Here is an 18932-nt window from a genome sequence, read left to right as displayed (position 1 = left end):
ATCTAATATTCAACTAAACAAACAAAGTTAAACAATATTTCAAAACACTAGGGATTTAGGATCCACATGTACTTGGAATGAACACACACTAATCGGGTTGGAGATTGATTAATTCGAGTATTGCGAGGGAAGATAGACAATGCAATCAAAAGAGCTCAACAAGCTATCTCCTTAAGGTCTAACTAGCACCAACTACGAAAGACTCTAACTAGAAACGTCACTAACCAAGCTCAATCGACAAATGAGATATACAAATCAATGGTTCGTATCAATGTTGACAAACAATGCAAACTAGCATGAAGAAAAAGGTTAATCACTCCTTACAATCCATACACATGCACAAAATCAATCAACCAATTTAATAACAATGCTAAATCAATTAAACACCCCCTCAATTAAGTATGATCCCTCACTAATACATGCTTCGCCACATCCCTAAAAGAAAACCACTCACAATCCATCACTAATACAATTCATCATTGTAGGGAATATTTCAAGCATTACCCCAAACTTGAACCCCACTGTGATCATACACTAAAGTACAGTGGCGTCCAAAGGGAAAGAAGATAGAGCAAAAGAGTCGCCAACAAGTTTTAGGAACTTGTAAACCGTTCACGAGGTGAAGGTTACAACCCTTAACAATCCAGGAGATCGTTAACTCCAATAGGTCTGGAACCATGAATGGTAGTTCGGGGATTAAGGTACAAATCCAACCTAAAAAAGATTGAACCTGCCCTAATAATAGGCCTCTACTTTATTCTGATCGTATTCATGTGCGCTTTCTGACTAACATGCAATCAATAGGTTTACCTAGGTGAAAAAAGGCCTTTGGCAACGGTTCAAACCCGGTCTAAGGCAACGGTTTGAACCGCTGCCTATGTGAAGGGTGTCAAAAACCAACTTTTTGGCACCAGTTCAAAACCGGTGCCATAGGGTAAAATAGGCACCGGTTAATCGGTGCTATATGCCCACTTAGGCACCGGTTAACCGGTGCCTAAAACTGCTCTCCCGCCAAATTTTTTTTTTGGTGGTAGATATTTTAGGCACCGGTTGCTGCCTATCCGGTGCCTATTCACCAAATTTTTTTTTTGTTTTTTTTTTCAATTTTCGTGCAATAATATTTTAAAAAAAAAACCTGTTTCCAGCAATAATAATAACCTGTAATTCCAGCAATTATATTAAATATAATAATTAATAATATTATTATTATAATAACTAATAATAATAATATTATTAATTATTACAATAAGATACAAAAATAATATTAAAAACAAGAATACAATTATATATATAGATATAAATATTCCTAAACGCAATACAAAAAAAAAAGTTACTTACATATACAAATAATAGTAAGTACATATATATTGAATAATAAGTTATATAGTTCAAAAGTTAACATAAATAATTTAAGATTACAATGCCATTTACATGTTGAAGGTGGTAAAAGACGCCAACATGTCACGAACTTCATTAAGCTCCTTGATTGTCAACGGACCATCCTTTTGGACCTTGCAAAACTTGAAATACAAAAACATTATTTTAAAAATAATTAATTAGGCAAAACAATATGTATTTTATCAAATATTACCTATATGACTTCTATGTAGCCCATTTCCTACATTACTTATCAAATGAACTATTTCTTTCTCATAACATGTCAATTTTGGGTAGTTGTATGTGTGTAAGCCCTAAAATTGTATAGGAGAGCATTTTATTAAGGTTTATGACGCTTTTTACTCAAAATGGCCCGAATATGGCCTATATAACTTTACTTTGCCCATTTCCTACATTTCTTATTAAATGAACTTTATTTATCTCATAACATGTCAATATTATCTAGTTATAGGTGTATAAGGAAAGAAATCACATCAAAAGAGCATATTAACACAAAATGGCCCTAATATGGCCCATATGACTTCTATTCAGCCCATTTTCTACCTTTCTTGTGAAATAACCTTTTTGTTTCTCATAACATGTCACTGTTGGATAATATTAGGTGTCTAAGGCTAGAAATCACATCAATATAGCATTTCAATAAGTTTAACAACGCATTTTACTCAACATGGCCCAAATAGGGCTTATATGACTTCTATGTAGCCCATTTTCTACATTACTGATCAAATGAAATATTTCTTTCTCATAACATGTCAATGTTGGGTATTTGTATATGTGTAAGCCCTAAAATTGTATAGGAGAGCATTTTATTAAGTTTATGACGCTTTTTACTCAAAATGGCCCGAATATGGCCTATATGACTTTACTTTGCCCATTTCCTACATTTCTTATTAAATGAACTTTATTTATCTCACAACATGTCAATATTATCTAGTTATAGGTGTATAAGGAAAGAAATCACATCAAAAGAGCATATTAACACAAAATGGCCCTAATATAGCCCATATGACTTCTATTCAGCCTATTTTCTACCTTTCTTGTGAAATAGCCTTTTTGTTTCTCATAACATGCCATTGTTGGGTAATATTAGGTGTCTAAGGCGTGAAATCACATCAATATAGCATTTCAATAAGTTTTAGGACTTACCTCATCAAGCTGTTGAGTGTCCGTACAATGAGTCACAATGTCAAGCATGAATCTCATCACATACAAAGCACAATCAAGTCCATTCTCTTGTTGTGCGCACTAGCATATGACAAACAAATCACATCAGTGAAACATGCAAAGGAAATGAGAAAATATTTACTAACATAGATTTTCAAGATAATCACAATATCATGTAAATTACCAACGGTGACTTCGATGTTGGACCCTTTGGAGCACGACAATGTAGCTTCTTCATAACACTGTAGTAAAAAAAAGTACATTCAAATTTGATTAGTCGTATGATTACTAAATTAGTTATTATTAGCAATAATCATCACTAGGTTGCTATATATTCTTCACGAGCCACTTCTCCGATGATCGAGCTAAATCAAGGTGATAAATTGTGTTAGTGGAATTACAAATCACCATGAGGCTCCAATGCTCCCTACATAAGTTCACAATAGACAAGATAATTAATATTTAGGATTCAACATATAATGAGGCCAAATCGATTGAATTTGACATGGTTAGACTTACTCTCTATAACATGGGGCGAATATGAACTTGTCTCCCGCACGCGCTGATTCCCTGATACTCTGTTCAACATAGTACAACACGTCATGGGGGTTGCCTATGATTCTAGTAGTGGATAACTGCTCGGGGCATAACCACCCAACTTTACAAGGAGAATCAGTGTCAGTTAAGAGCTCCTATAGTGCTCTGCGTGCATGAACATTGAATAATTTATCAGATGTAGGATAATCACCATCAATTTGAATAACTTGAAAAAAGTATAGATTATGTGGGCATTGAAGTACCTCATGAATGTTTGAATGAGGGAAATGTTAAGATTTGCACCACGTAGAAATTCCTTCACATCTTCTTTGTTGATCCATGCAATTTCATCCTCATCATAGTGGAACATTGCCTTAGGAAATGCAACTTCCATGGGATCGACCAAATGACAAGCACGGTTGTGAAGAAAGATCATGTCAGTAGAGAGCGATTGAAAAACAATGTCTTCAACAAGTGGAGTAGGTGGCATGGGTGAACCTTTCGAAGAGTGCAACTTCGACGCTTGTTCACTCTTGGACCGTTGTTCACTTAGCTTCTTCTTAGGTTGATCAATTCTTTTAGGCTTCTTCACCCTCTTTCTCTTTAAAGTTTTACTTCCATTCGAAATCTAAAATAGTTTGAGAAATAATAAGTTTCAAATGAGAATCACTTATACATATGTAATTATGATATGGTTTGAGAATGTATAAGTTTATTAGTTGAGAAATGAAGAAAATAGGCAAGTGAGTAGCCATTTCGGCTCAAATGACCTTGATTTTGATGAATTGGACCCAAAACCTTAGAACTTAGCGATTTTAATGTAATTTCAAATGACAAACACTTATAAATATGTGATTATGAGTTGTTTTGAGACGCAAGGAGTTTATAAGTTGAGAAATGAAGAAAATAAGCAAGTAAGTAGCCATTTCGGCTCGAAGAGGCTTTATTTTGATGAAATGCGGCAAAAAAATTAGAACTTTGCTTCTTTTATGCAATTTCAACTCACAATCACTAATACATATGTAATTATTATATGGTTTGAGAATGTATAAGTTTATTAGTTGAGAAATGAATAAAATAGGCAAGTGAGTAGCCATTTTGGCTCAAATGACCTTGATTTTGATGAATTGGACCCAAAACCTTAGAACTTAGCGATTTTTAATGTAATTTCAAATGAAAAACACTTATAAATATGTGATTATGAGTTTTTTTGAGATTCAAGGAGTTTATAAGTTGAGAAATGAAGAAAATAAGCAAGTAAGTAGCCATTTCGGCTCGAAGTGGCTTTATTTTGATGAAATGTGGCAAAAAAAATTAGAACTTTGCTTCTTTTATGCAATTTCAACTCACAATCACTGATACATATGTAATTATGATATGGTTTTAAAATGTATAAGTTTATCAGTTGAGAAATGAAGAAAATAGGCAAGTGAGTAGCCATTTCGGCTCAAAGTGGCTTTATTTTGATAAAAATGCGGCAAAAAAATTAGAACTTTGCTTCTTTTATGCAATTTCAACTGACAATCACTTATACATATGTAATTATGATATGGTTTGAGAATGTATAAGTTTATTAGTTGAGAAATGAAAAAAATAGGCAAGTTAGTAGCCATTTCGACACAAATTGGCTTTATTTTGATGAATTGGACCCAAAAACTTAGAACTTGGCGATTTTTATGTAATTTCAAATGACAAACACTTATAAATATGTGATTATGAGTTGTTTTAAGATGCAAGGAGTTTATAAGTTGAGAAATGAAGAAAATAGGCAAGTAAGTAGCCATTTCGGCTCGAATTGGCTTTATTTTGATGAAATGCGCCAAAAAAATTAGAACTTTGCTTCTTTTATGCAATTTCAACTGACAATCACTTATACATATGTAATTATGATATGGTTTGAGAATGTATAAGTTTATTAGTTGAGAAATGAATAAAATAGGCAAGTGAGTAGCCATTTCGGCTCAAATGACCTTGATTTTGATGAAATGAAGAAAATTGCTTAAATTTTTTTTAAAAAAAAATATGCAACTTCCGCCGCACCGGGACACCCGAGGGAGCCGCCCCCGCTGCCGGAACAGCAAAGGCAGCCCGCGCCGAGGCCATAGCAGCCCCGACAGGTGGCTGCCAAGGCTATAGCAGCCACGGCAAGTGGCTGCCAGTCTGCTGCAGCCTTAGCAGCAGCCTGCCTGGGCTGCTGCTGCCTCGACATGTGGCTGCCATGGCTGTAGCAGCACAGGCAGGTGCTGCCGAGGCTGCAGCAGCCATGGCAGCCGCCTGTCGAGGCTGCAGTAGTCTCGCAGCCACCTGTCGTGGCTGCTACAGCCTTGGCAGCCACCTGTCGGGGCTGTTGTAGCCTCGGCGCGGGTTGCCTTCGCTGTTCCGGCAGCGGGGGCAGCTCCTTCGGGTGTCCCGGGGCGGCGGAACTTGCATATTTTTTAAAAAAAAAAATTGAGCCATTTGAAATCAACTTGGCGGACCTTGCATATTGTAAAAAAAAAAAATATTTGGCGGTTTTATTTTAAGAGTGTCTAACGGTTTAACACTGACAAAAATTGAGAACTAAATAATTTACCTCCTTATTAATCAACTTCACCCATGCACGTGGCCAATCAACGAAGCTACCTACAGCTTGTTAAAGCGTTGTTATCTCAACCTCCTCTATCGGTACGGGTAGTGGGATGTCTTTGAACCCCGCAACCACTGAATCGATCCCAACCAAGTAATGATGTGGCCCCGCCGTAGCACCCGTCGTCGGTTGGGCACTACCATACGCCACCCAACTCAACGCCGTACTATTTGCATGCCCCGGGGCTAGAAGTGCACACCGGGTGTCTTCCTACACAAGTATATATATAAAAAGAAGATAGTTAAATAGGACTTTTACAACAGCATAGATAATATAACAAAATTCATTAAGGTAGAGGGTTACAAATCACCTGTAACTCTGGAAATTCATGCGGTGTTGGATTTTCAAGCTCCCTCGAGTTCGCATGTGTAGGAGTAGGAACCTGCAATAGTACATCAATCATTGCACCTCAAATCTCAATTAACTCAGTATTTTAAAACTTTTAATAACCCAATTGATTTTACCTCAGGTGGCACATCTTCACCACGTATCTCATCTCCTCCATGTCTATCACCTTCTCCTTGTCCTTTTGGTTCAGAACATGAGTCGACCGGGGTACTCGTGAGGAACGGCAAAGTCGGTAAGTTCATCAGCTTCGCCCAAGCATTCAATTCACCAACTAACTCGTTGCGTACTTGTTCCTTAATTGATGCCACCTTGGCATCCAACTCCCCCGGTGAGTTAACACTGGCTCGAGATCTACTCGATTTTTTGTATTCGGGACCCGTCACCTTATTCCATCCAAGCAATGACCCTCCCGAACCTACTACTCATCCTTGATGGTATGGCCTTCCCAAAGCCATGGTGAAAGGGTCATTCTCCACACTTGGTTCAAATTTGCCCTCCACCATCTCTTGAGTGTGCTCAAGCTATAGCATAAGGAAAAATGAGGTCAGTAAAACAGTTAATGGTTTGTACAGTGATTTAGATGCAAAAGTGACTTAATTTCAACAATTCATAGGTAACTTACAAGCTTATCCGCCAGTTTTTTTGCTTCCGGACCCTTGATGACCCATTTTTCGGTTTCCTTATCAAACGAATGGAGAGAACAAAAGAAATCACCGGCACGACTCACCAATGTAGTGATCGTGGAGCTAGAGGGTTCCTTCGATGCCACTAGAAGCGGTTTAGGGTATAAACCTGAACCGACCCACTCAGGTCTCTTTTCACCAAAAGTCTTAGGACCCATACGATGGACGTATTCCTTCTTTTCTGCATTCGCTTTATTTTGCTCTCGAAGTTCCTACAAAACAAAAAATGTTAGTCTCATTGCTACAAAAAGTGTCAAGCTATTATTCAATTGAGATCAGATTTACACAAATTTACAATGGCTTTCTTTTGAGTCTTCATTATAACGAACTCTTCCCAATCATCTTTTGACACGGTCAGCCATATTTGCCATGGGAGACAGTCATCCTCATCAGCATTCTTCTTCTTTGTTTGCACCTTCTTCTTCTTGTAGATCCACCGATTAGTCAACTTGGTCTTAAATCCTCTGAATCTTTCCGCTAATAAAGATTCAAACACCCTTCTCTTCTCGGGATCATTAGGAATAGAAAACAGCCTCTGCAAGCACAAATTAAAACCGATTATTAGTTTCTATTTAGTAACAACCATAAGGTTAAGGTATCTTAAATTGTCTAAATGTGCCAAAAACACACTTACCCTTGTATCATCCCAAAATGGTTGAATCAAACCCGGAGGTACTTGCCGCATTACAAGTGTAATGGGATTTTCCGCGAACATATGTCAACTTGATTAGCATATTGTCGACACCATTTGGGCCCGGGTTGGCCTTTGTTGTCATACTCCAAGATCATGGGACCGTCCGGTTTCTTAAAGCTTCTCGTCGGACCCCTTCTTTTTCTTTGAGTCGATGCCTTTTCCCCCCCTCCACCACCTGTGTAGTTTTCATCTTGTCCTTGGCCTTGACTTTCAGGAGTCGAGTTCTCACCAACAATCTCACGTGCTGTATTTAAAATGGCCGGTGCACGTTCAGCTGAAATTTCAAAATCGTCAAGCCTATTCTCGAACTCATCTTGAGCCTGATCCTCTGGCTCACCCAAGTCATCCTCCTTATTCACATCATAAGGCACATCACTATCATCCTCGTCCTCATCCTCGTATTCGTCCTCATACTCATCATCGTCAATGTCCTCTACCAAATGAGGATCATGATCGTCCGCCATGAGATATAAGCACCTGTCAAAGCAATCATAAAACAATATTAGTGTATAGTAAAGTATATGCATGATAGTTATTATGGTTATTTAGAAGCTATTTAAGCCATTTTCACCTACTTATTATGGTCCTATAACCTTGTATATGCATGATAATGAGTACAAATTAAAATGGCAATTTCAATCTACATATCACTTATACATATGGAAAATAGGTTGTTAGAATGAATAAATGTTAGTTCATACACAAAACAAAGGAGTTGGGTTAAGTAGAAGCTATTTAAGCCAATTTCACCTACTTATGGTCCTATAACCTTGTATATGCATGATAATGAGTACACTTAGGCAATTTCAAACTACAAACATGTTAAATATATTGAATATAGGTTGTTAGAATGAATAAATGTTAGTTCATACACAAAACAAAAGAATTGGGTTAAGTAGAAGCTATTTAAGCCAATTTCACCTACTTATGGTCCTATAACCTTGTATATGCATGATAATGAGTACACTTAGGCAATTTCAAACTACAAACATGTTAAATATATTGAATATAGGTTGTTAGAATGAATAAATGTTAGTTCATACACAAAACAAAAGAATTGGGTTAAGTAGAAGCTATTTAAGCCAATTTCACCTACTTATGGTCCTATAACCTTGTATATGCATGATAATGAGTACACTTAGGCAATTTCAAACTACAAATATATCATTTTTGCCTACTTATGCTCCTATATACATGATAACTAAACTATATTTGCAATGAAACCATTACTATTTTTTAATCAAACTACCTTATTCTGAAATTCCTTCGTTGTGGTTTGATCGCATATAACCTGCTTCGTTGTCTATGTCATTTAGTACAACAGGTCTAGGAACAGTGAAAGGTGCTGAATCATCAAACACATCATATTCTTCCTCATCCTCAACATATCCAATGCCTAGGATTCTTCTTTTGCCAGCTAGCACTATAGACCATTTTGAATCCATTAGGTCAGTTACGTAGAACACTTGCTTAGCTTGAGATGCAAGGATTAATCGTTCCGCACTATCATTCAAGTGGCCAAGATCTACAAGAGTAAAGTCCTCATGTTTGACGTTACACCTGATATTATCAACCCGCTTACACTTGAAAAGAGAAACTGTGAAGTCACAATAATCAAGCTCCCATATTTCTTGAATTCGACCATAGTATGACAACTCTGCATCGACAGGTGATTTATCCTTAGAACTTGCAAACTCCCTTGACGATGCCACAAGAGTTACACCACTGTTTTGGGTGGAGGAAAATTTCAAATCACGAGCCTCGGTCCAAAAAGTGTACCCATTGATGTCATACCCCTCAAATGAACGGACATCATCCCTAGGATGGTACACAAGCCACCGTACTGTATCGGTCACATTAGTATCATTCAATCCACTCATTACTCGATCACGAAACCAATCAACAAATCTCTTATTATGCAACTGCATAAGTGCCCTTTCACCTTTGGATGGAAATTCGGCACGCAAACTAGCCATGTGCTCATCTAAATATGGGTGCACATCTGAAACATGGTGCAACACATAAATGTGTGCTTGTAAGAACTGATCTCGGTCTGGTGACATTCGTTTCGACCCAATTGTGCCATGACCATCAAGTCTAACTTCATGTCGAGAAGTAGGAAGACCAATAGGTTGAGCAAGGGCTATGTAGTCCGCCACAAAGTTACCTATCTCCTCACCCACTGTCCCTTGCATCATACTTCCTTCAGGGTGAGCCCGGTTCCGTACTTTATCTTGTAATGTACCCATGTGTCTTTCAAAAGGGTAGCACCACCTCATGAACATTGGACCGCACAACTTAATCTCACGCACCAAATGAAGAACCAGATGAACCATTATGTCAAAAAATGAGGGTGGGAAATACATCTCAAATTTGCACAAAGTCACAACCACATCTTCTTGCAAAGAATCTAGTGTACAAGGATCAAGAACTTTGCTACAAACTGTATTGAAAAACAAACAAAGGATTGTAATCGCTTCCCTCACATGTTTCGGTAGAATACCACGGATTGCAATCGGTAGGAATACTTGCATCATAATGTGACAATCATGGGATTTCATACTTGTCAGCTTCAATTCTCCATTTAAGGTTACAAATCTTTTCATGTTAGATGAGTACCCTGATGGAACCTTAATGCCGTACAAACATGCACAAAACATACGTTTCTCTACCCTTGACAATGTATAGCAAGTCGGGGGTAAATAATTCTTTTCATCCTTCCCTTTACCCTTAATTTCTTCTTTGACGCATCTTTGGCCTTTCCCTTTCCCTTGCTCTTCTCCTTCCCTTTTTTCGAAACATTTTCATCTTCTATTCTCGGCTCCTTCCCCTTTCTAACCTTTTCTTGAGGCCACAATTCTAGACGAATCCCCATCTCTTTCAAATCTAACCGTGCACCCTTTCCATCCTTTGTTTTGCCTGGGATATTCATAAGCGTCCCCAGAAGAGCATCACACACATTCTTCTCTATATGCATCACATCAAGACAATGCCTAACGTCATGTTCTCTCCAGTACGGAAGCTTCCAAAAGATTGATTCTTTCTTAAACAGAGCAGCTGAGACCACAGTTTTTTCTGATTTTCAAAACACCGTTCGTATCCCTTTCACCCGAGCACTAATCTCAGCACCAGTCAATGGTCTAGGCGCAGTATCCTCTTCCACGGTTCCATCGAAAGCCTTTTTCTGCCTACGGTACGGGTGATCACGCCTAAGGAACCTTCAAGTCCGTAGGTAGACATCTTTGTGAGAATGAGTCAGGTATACGCTTGATGTGTCATCAATACATATGGGGCATGCTTTTTTCCCTTTGACCTTGTACCCACACAAGTTGCCATATGCAGGGAAGTCATTCATGGTCCACATAAGGGTTACACGCAATGTGAACATCTCGTTCTGATGAGCATCGAAAACGGAAACCCCTTCGTCCCACATCTTTCTCAAGTCGTCAATAAGCAGCGCAAGGTAAACATCTATGTCGTTTCCAGGTTGCTTAGGACCAGTTATTAGCAATGAAAGCATTACATACTTACGTTTCATGCACAGCCAAGGAGGCAAATTATAAATCACTAAAAGTACCGGCCATGTGCTGTGTTGGGTACTAAGAGTGCCAAATGGATTCATCCCGTCCGTGCACAACCCAAGCCTTAAATTTCTGACTTCATTACCAAATTCCTCAAACTTCAAATCAATGTTCTTCCACTGTGGAGAGTCAGCTGGATGCTTCAACATTCAGTTTTTCTTTCTTCCCTCTGCATGCCACCTCAAGTTTTTAGCGTCTTTTGGTATTGAGAACAGACGCTTAAACCTTGGAATAATGGGAAGATACCACAACACCTTAGCAGGAGGTCCCTCCGTGCCAGGATTGCAACTCATGCGCTTGTACCGCGACCGCTTGCATCGTGGACACTCCTGTAGTTTTTCATACTCATTTCGATACAAAATACAGTCATTAGGACATGCATGTATCTTCTTATACTCCAAACCAAAGGGACACATGAGCTTCTTTGCGTAATAGTAAGACTTAGGAATTTCATTCCCATCAGGCAACATATCACTTAATGCGGTCAACAAAGAAGTAAATTTGATGTCCGTCCACCCATGCTTTGACTTAATGTTGAAAAGTGTTAGCACGGCCGATAGTTTGGAGTATTTTTTGCACCCGGGATACAAAGGCTTTTTGGAAGCCTCCGATAATAACTCAAACACTTCACCTTCAACACCATGCAACATCTCATCCACTTGTTCATCCTCGACCTCATCCGACTGATCATCATCGGATCCATCCTCACCATTATCAACAATATACTCATCATTATCGTATTCCTCGTCCATATGAATCTCATTGCCTCTAACACGCACATCATTCCGATCAAGATCCCCACTGTACTCTCCACTTTCTCCGTGCCAAATCCACACATGGTATAATTGCCTAAACCCACGACATAATACATGATCTCTAATGATTTCAACACTATCGACCACATTCACATTATTATAATCAACACAAGGACAATAAAGGCCTTTGCCTCCCAGTTTGCGTTGATAAGCTAAAGCCCTCTCGCAAAACTCTTGAACCCCATTCCAAAATTCCAATGTATCGCGTCTACCATACATCCAACCACGAACCTTCTCCATTTAGTAAATTGTCTCTAAACATATATAGCAACATATAATTTATAATGTGTAAGTGCTACATATTTTATGTAAATCAAATTCAAGTACAAAACGTGAATATACCATTCATATAGTGAAAAAATGCATGTCTCCAAAGGGTCCTTATCACTCCAACCTAACCCATCCTTGAATGTCTACTCTCACTAGTGAATGTATGTCAACTTTCCAATTTTAAGGAAAATCCGGCAGCATTTCCCCCTAGTTCTCCAAGTACACGATGTAGATAATTAATTACTCACATATGTACCCAGAGAACATAGTGAGGAAATGGTAAACCAAGATGTTCCTTAAAATCGAAAAGAAAACATACATTCACCACCTAAGTGAGAGTACACATTCAAGAACAGTCCCAACCGGGGACTATTCAAGACTTTCTCCTAATGAGAAAGCCTTGAACGGGTATCTAGGCATATGATGATGCAAGTGTTCTATATATTGTTGTATTTATTTGCAATTAAAAAATACACAAGTTGCAATTTCATGAATAAACTTTTATTAAATGGATAAATAGAAAGAAATATATCTAAGTAAAATTTATAAGTCATACCAATATAGCAACTACCCACTTGAGCTCAATATGTAGTCCTCAAGCTAATTAAACTCGTGCTTCAATTCACAAATCTGTTAAAAAAAAAAAAAAAAAAACAATATAAAAAAATTAGGTTTAATATAAGGTATGTACTATTTCTTTCTCATAACATGTCAATTCACTAATTTATTTAAAAGCTAAAACACATCATTCATTGAACTAACAATTGATAAACTAACAAGGTTACAAATCTCTAATTTTTTCAAAATTACCCATCAAAACAACTTAAAAGTAACCATTCACCCATTCCAAAATTCATCTACTTTAGTAACAAGCAAGGTTACTAATCTCAAATTAATTCAAATATACCCATCAAAACAACTTAATATTAACCATTTAAACATTCCAAAATTCAACTTATTTAATAACAAAGTTAACTAATCTCTAACTTATTCAAAATAATCCATCAAAACAACTTCAAATTAACCATTAAAAGTAAAATACCAAATTTCACCTATTTAATTAAGTACCAAGGTTAATATATTTTCTATAATTATTTCAAAATTATCCACCAAAACACATTAAATTAACCATTAAAACGTAATAAAATCCAACTAATTGAGTAACAAGGTTACTAATCTCTAATATTTTCACAATTTCCCAATTATATTCAAACCTAAAATTGAGAAAAATTATGTTCAAACCTAAATTTTAAATTACTAACAATGGTTCAAAATGCAAAACAAATTAATATATATAATTATATAATTGGAAAAAAAATAATAAAAATAAACCTTGAAAGGAAGGAGACAAAGAGGGCAGCAGCTAGGAGGAGACAAGGAGGGCAGCAGCGGTGGTGCGCAATGGTGGAGGCAGCACTACGGTGGAGTGGTGGAGGCGGTGCGCGGTGGTGGAACAAGCAGCAATGGGTGCGCGGTGGTGGAACAAGCACCAATGGGTGCGCGGTGGTGGAACAAGAAGCAATGGGCGGTGCGCGGTGGTGGAACAAGCAGCAAAGAGAAAGAAAGGGAAAACAGAAGGGCGGGGGAGGAATGACAGAGAAGGGCGATGGTTTTCGACTCCTCTGTGGCCGGTGAAGGTGGCGGCTGTGGTGGAGGGAAAAGGGGGAGGCACTTCAATTACTCTGAAAGAGAACGAAAGAAGGGATGAACGAATGAAGGGAAGGAAAGAGAAAGAGAGGAAGAAAAGAGAAAGACGCGGTTTTTTTTTTTTTTTAATTTGGCACCGGTTTGAATGGCACCGGTTCAAACCGGTGCCTTTTTAATTTTTGGCACCGGTTCAGGCTGAACCAGTGCCTTTTTAATTTTTGGCACCGGTTCAGGCTGAACCGGTGCCTTTTCCCTTTTGGTAAAATCCCGCCCATTTCTAGACCGGTTTTGGGCACCGGTTTAGCCTGAACCGGTGCCATATGGGGGGTGCCTAATGCTTTTTTTCTACTAGTTTAATCTATGTTGGTTGAATATTCACTACTACAAAAAATAAAATAAGAAATGCAAGATACAAAACGGTGAACTAAGATAGGCGATCTCTAGGATTATATAGATTGCCTATCTAAGTCAACAGTTTCATTTAATTTATTTTTTAATTTTATTAAATTGTGAATTTACTATATAGAATGCCATTCGTATTAACCGTTCTATTTGATATTAACATATTAAAAAAAATAGCAAACCCTATTTCGTTGTGTATTTGAACGCCTTTTATATTCCCTAACCTCTCATGCTCAATCGCCGTTCATGCTTCATCCTCTTCCCTCACTTCAAAATTTTCATTCATCTTTCTCTCTCCCTCTCTTCAGATCCGGTTTATAGCTTCTCCATTGCACTAACCTTAACTAAAAACACTATCTCCTCTCCATCACCTTCTCTAATAGCAGAAAACTCATATTGTCCCTAGTAAAAAAAAAAAAATAAATAAACCCCTAATTTAGAGTTTCAACAATGGCAAGAAAACACAAGGAGTCAAGGAACTAAAACAAAACTCGATTTCTCTCTCCCTAGACGATTACGGCAACCTAATTTTTTCGTGGGGTTGTCAGAAGCCACACTGCCTCCTTTGCATTCTATCGCCAATTCTTCACTACCATTCACATCTGTGGCATTTGTCGAATCAACAATTCCCTTAAGCAGGTAAACTTTTCTCTTCTTTCTAGATTGCATATGAGTATTGATTCTTCAAAATTAGATTTGAATGTCAAAATGATATGAGCATCAATTTTTATTTGAATATGTGGTTGTGATGAGGGTAGTGATTTTAGGATGGTTTTCTATTAGTTCATTGTTAATTAGCATGTATTGTTTGTTCTTCTTTTAATTTCCTTATCTATTTCTTTTTTTTTTCATTTTTGATATTGTTCATATATCCGATTGATGTGACAATTTTATGATTTTAATTTATGAATATTTGTGTTTGTTGATTAATTTTGAAATGATGTATGTTGAAGATCTTCAATTTGTGTTCTGTTTTGTGATTGTTTATGTGATTAATGTGACTTTTTGTTTCTTTATTTCAACAGGTTAATCGGATATAAAGGAGAAGAAAATCATAAAGATCAATCTTCATGGAATCCTTTTTTAGTATATATGATGTTCTCCGATTTTTTTTTCTTTATACTTGAATTGTATCGAATTGTACCTGGAATGTAATTTATTGAATACAAAGGATAATAAAATTTGTTTAAATTTGGTATTTGACTTGAGTTTTACAATTTCAATTCAATTCGATTATTGTTTGATGTTATAGATTAGTAGATATGCAACCTCCGTGATTCGTGCAAAATTACAATTTTTTTTTTTAAAAAAAAATAGCTCATCATAGAGAACGGTTATCTAGGCGTTCTATTTTATTCTGGTTTATTAATGAGCTTATGACAGAGAAAAGAGAACGGTTATCTCAACCAACTGTTCTCTTTTCTATTCCATATAGAACGCCTCTTGCACCTATTCTGTATACTTTACACATCGCTTAGCAGAAGAACGCCTTCGAGGCGTTCTATAAGGCCTATTTTAACAGTTCTGTATTCCCTTTTTTGTAGTAGTGATTAATGCACAAACAAAACTATTATTGGCGATCACTTGAATTATAATCATATTAACCCTAAACAAGATTATTAATTATCTTATTAAGCGTGATTACAAGTACCAATTCCCTTTAAACATGCATAAAAGGTGTGATCAAGCAATAACAATATATATATATATATATCAATATCAAGCAACATAATAATCATCATAACAATAATCATCATCATAATAATCATATAATTATAATTAATCACAAAAATAATCATAGTCATGTTAAATAATAATAATAGCAAGATCCTAGGCATGATATTAACAAGATTAATAACAAACCCTAGCATGTCACTAAACAATAAAAATTAAAGCTTTAGCCCTAACATGATACTAACATGATATTAGGAAAGAAAATAGGAAGCATCATAACAATGATACTTGATTTAAGGAACTTATTCTTTACCCTAAACATGATACTAGGAATCATAATAACAACCTAGACAAGATTTCTATATCATAATATCAATAAAATCAATTAAAGCACTTACTTGGATGCCTCGTACCTCTTTCTAATAACAAAATACACACGTAAGTAACTTCAAGGAAAATATAAAACAACAATTAAATTAAATAATTAAAATAGAGATTAAAGAAAGTTTAGACTAGATTCGGGACCAAACCCTCAGAAATATCAAACCTTTCACGTCTAGGGCGAAGGCAACTTCGAACAATGCTAGGTATGTCTAGTGCTAATGTATGAGGATTTGTGTTTGTAAAAGGCTGGGCTAGAAAGAGAGAGAGAATCAAGAAATTCTTGATGAGAGTCGATGAGAGAGAGAATTAGAGAATTGATAATTATTGATGATTGAAAACGGAGGTTTTAGGAGGCTATTTATAGAGAAAATCTGTTGGATATGATAAAAAAACCAAATCCGAGTTTCAACGAGAATAAAACACGATTAGCGCCAAACGCAGGACATTAGCGCCAGGCGCTGAAGTTTAGCGCCAAGCGTCAAGCCTTAGCGCTAGGCGCTAAAGGATAGTGTCAGGATCTAAAGGGTAACGTCAGGCGCTAATAATCAGTTTCACGCGTTTTCCTAATTTTGATAAAATTTAGCCTTATAGAAAGGCAAAATCGTATTTTCCTTAAAAACACTTCTTTTATTCTAATTAAAACTCCAAAAAGTCAACTAAATTTAATTTATCAATGCTAATTGAATGAGGTATGAAAAGAACCATCTAGAAGAATCTAGAAGACTAAAATCATTTCTAATTGCATTAGGAATGATAAATCAATATTAGGCCCTCCTCTAGATCACTGGGCCTCACATAAAAATCAAACCGGGCCCAGTTTAGTAATTTGGCCATAACTTCCTCATTATTAATCGGAATTGTGCTTATAATATATCTTTGGGAAGTTCTTTTCAAGCCCCATCCAACTAATCTATTATTTGACCCTTGCCATGGACCAAACCAAACTAGATTGGCTGTTTTCTTAAAATAGGTTTGCAAAAACGAAGAGAAAGAAAAGAATTAAAAACTATCCGCAACACTAGACTTTCTATACTTTCACTTCATTCGATTATGATTCAACGTGAAAGATACTCATCACTGGGTTTAGTTTTGGGGAGACATAAATGGGTGTCTAAAGAAGCCCCCACTTTGACTGAGTTTGGAGAAATGCAAGTTTCGAAAACAAAAGTAAAAGTATCGATAGGGACGGAAAATGATTCAGTACATTCTGCGATCCTAAATCACTCTTGTAACGCCGATACCTGCAAACTAGCGTTATTTAAATAGATAAAAGAGTTAAGAAACGTGTATCTTGCACCGTCGAGCACACGTCTCTGAAGGGTAACCGATTTGTTGCTGTTGCATTGCTGTTGTTGACAACCTTCCACAATCTATGGAACGCCATCTTTCTTTTTTGATGTTCACTCGTCTCTGAACAATAGACATTTTTTTTATATGTTCACGCGTTTCTGAACAAAGAGCTTCTTTTTCTTGAATCATAGAGACAACCTTCCAAATCATAGCAAAAGTCGCCGAGGAGCGTCTCATCACGAACTGCCGTTCTCAAATCTCGGTGAAAACCTCCACAATCTTAGCGAATGTCGTCGAAGACCACCCATCTCGTGCCATATTCTCTAATATTGGTGACAACCTCCACAATCTTAGCGAATGCCGTCGAAGACTGCCCATCTCGTGCTATCTTCTCAAATCTTGGTGACAACCTCCACAATCTTAGTGAATGCTGTCGAAGACCACCTATCTCGTGCCATCTTCTCAAATCTTGGTGACAACCTCCACAATCTTAGCGAATTTTGTCTAAAATAAGCTCTGTTGAAGTCATCATCAGTTGTTGCGATAATATTCTAAATAAAACTACCGAAGACCAACGCTTGTTGATCATTAAAGCTCGCTTGAAATTTGCTTCCACTATGCCAGTACGTCGACGCTTTTGCTGCTTGTGAACCGTTATGTTGGTGCATCTGCTATTTATGAACCAGTATGTCGGTGCTTCTGAACCATTATGTCGGTGTCTTCTGAACCAGTATGTCGATGTTTAGAATTGTATGAACCATTATGTTGGTGCCTTTGCTGAGCCAATGCTTAGGTGCTTTAAGCTAAGTGAGACGATTATTAATCAAGTCAATCACTTATTGGGATTGTAAGCTAGCCGAATACTTAATCATGTCAAATTGCTTATACGGGCTAACTGGTGTACCAAAGAACCCGAAATTGCTGAAAGAGCTTGAAATAACTGCTCTGAGTGGTTAAGTATTCTGTCGCCGCTACAATGCCTCTGGCGCTGCGATTTGGCTCTATCGCCAGACGTTGGGATCTAGCGCCAGGCGCTGAAATCTGTTTCCAGACGCTAGATGTTATCGTCTGGCGCTGGAGTAGGATCTTCCCTATTCTGCTCTTGCTGCCGCTGGGATGCACCTGTATTTATCTTTGACTCTAGGACTTTGCTAATCTCTTTAATTGTTGTAGGGTTGACCTAAGTTTTAATGTCGCTTGACTCATTGACTTGACACGACTCAAGGTATAAACTTTACTCGCTGTGATTGACCCGAGGTTGACTCGACTCGAAGCGAAATGACACGTATGACTCACGACCCGTGTGTGCGTTGTATTGTGATCGTGCGACTCGAAAATGCAAAAAAGAAATAATTTTCCGTCATTTTTGTGGAGGGTACCGACTTTCTCCCGAAAAAGAAAGAGACGAAAAAGAAAGAA

Source organism: Chenopodium album, chromosome 2, assembly GCF_948465745.1.
Source record: "Chenopodium album chromosome 2, dcCheAlbu1.1, whole genome shotgun sequence".
NCBI classification, from domain to species: domain Eukaryota; kingdom Viridiplantae; phylum Streptophyta; class Magnoliopsida; order Caryophyllales; family Amaranthaceae; genus Chenopodium; species Chenopodium album.
The sequence above is the reverse complement of the archived record's forward strand: the minus strand, read 5'-3'. Positions refer to the sequence as shown.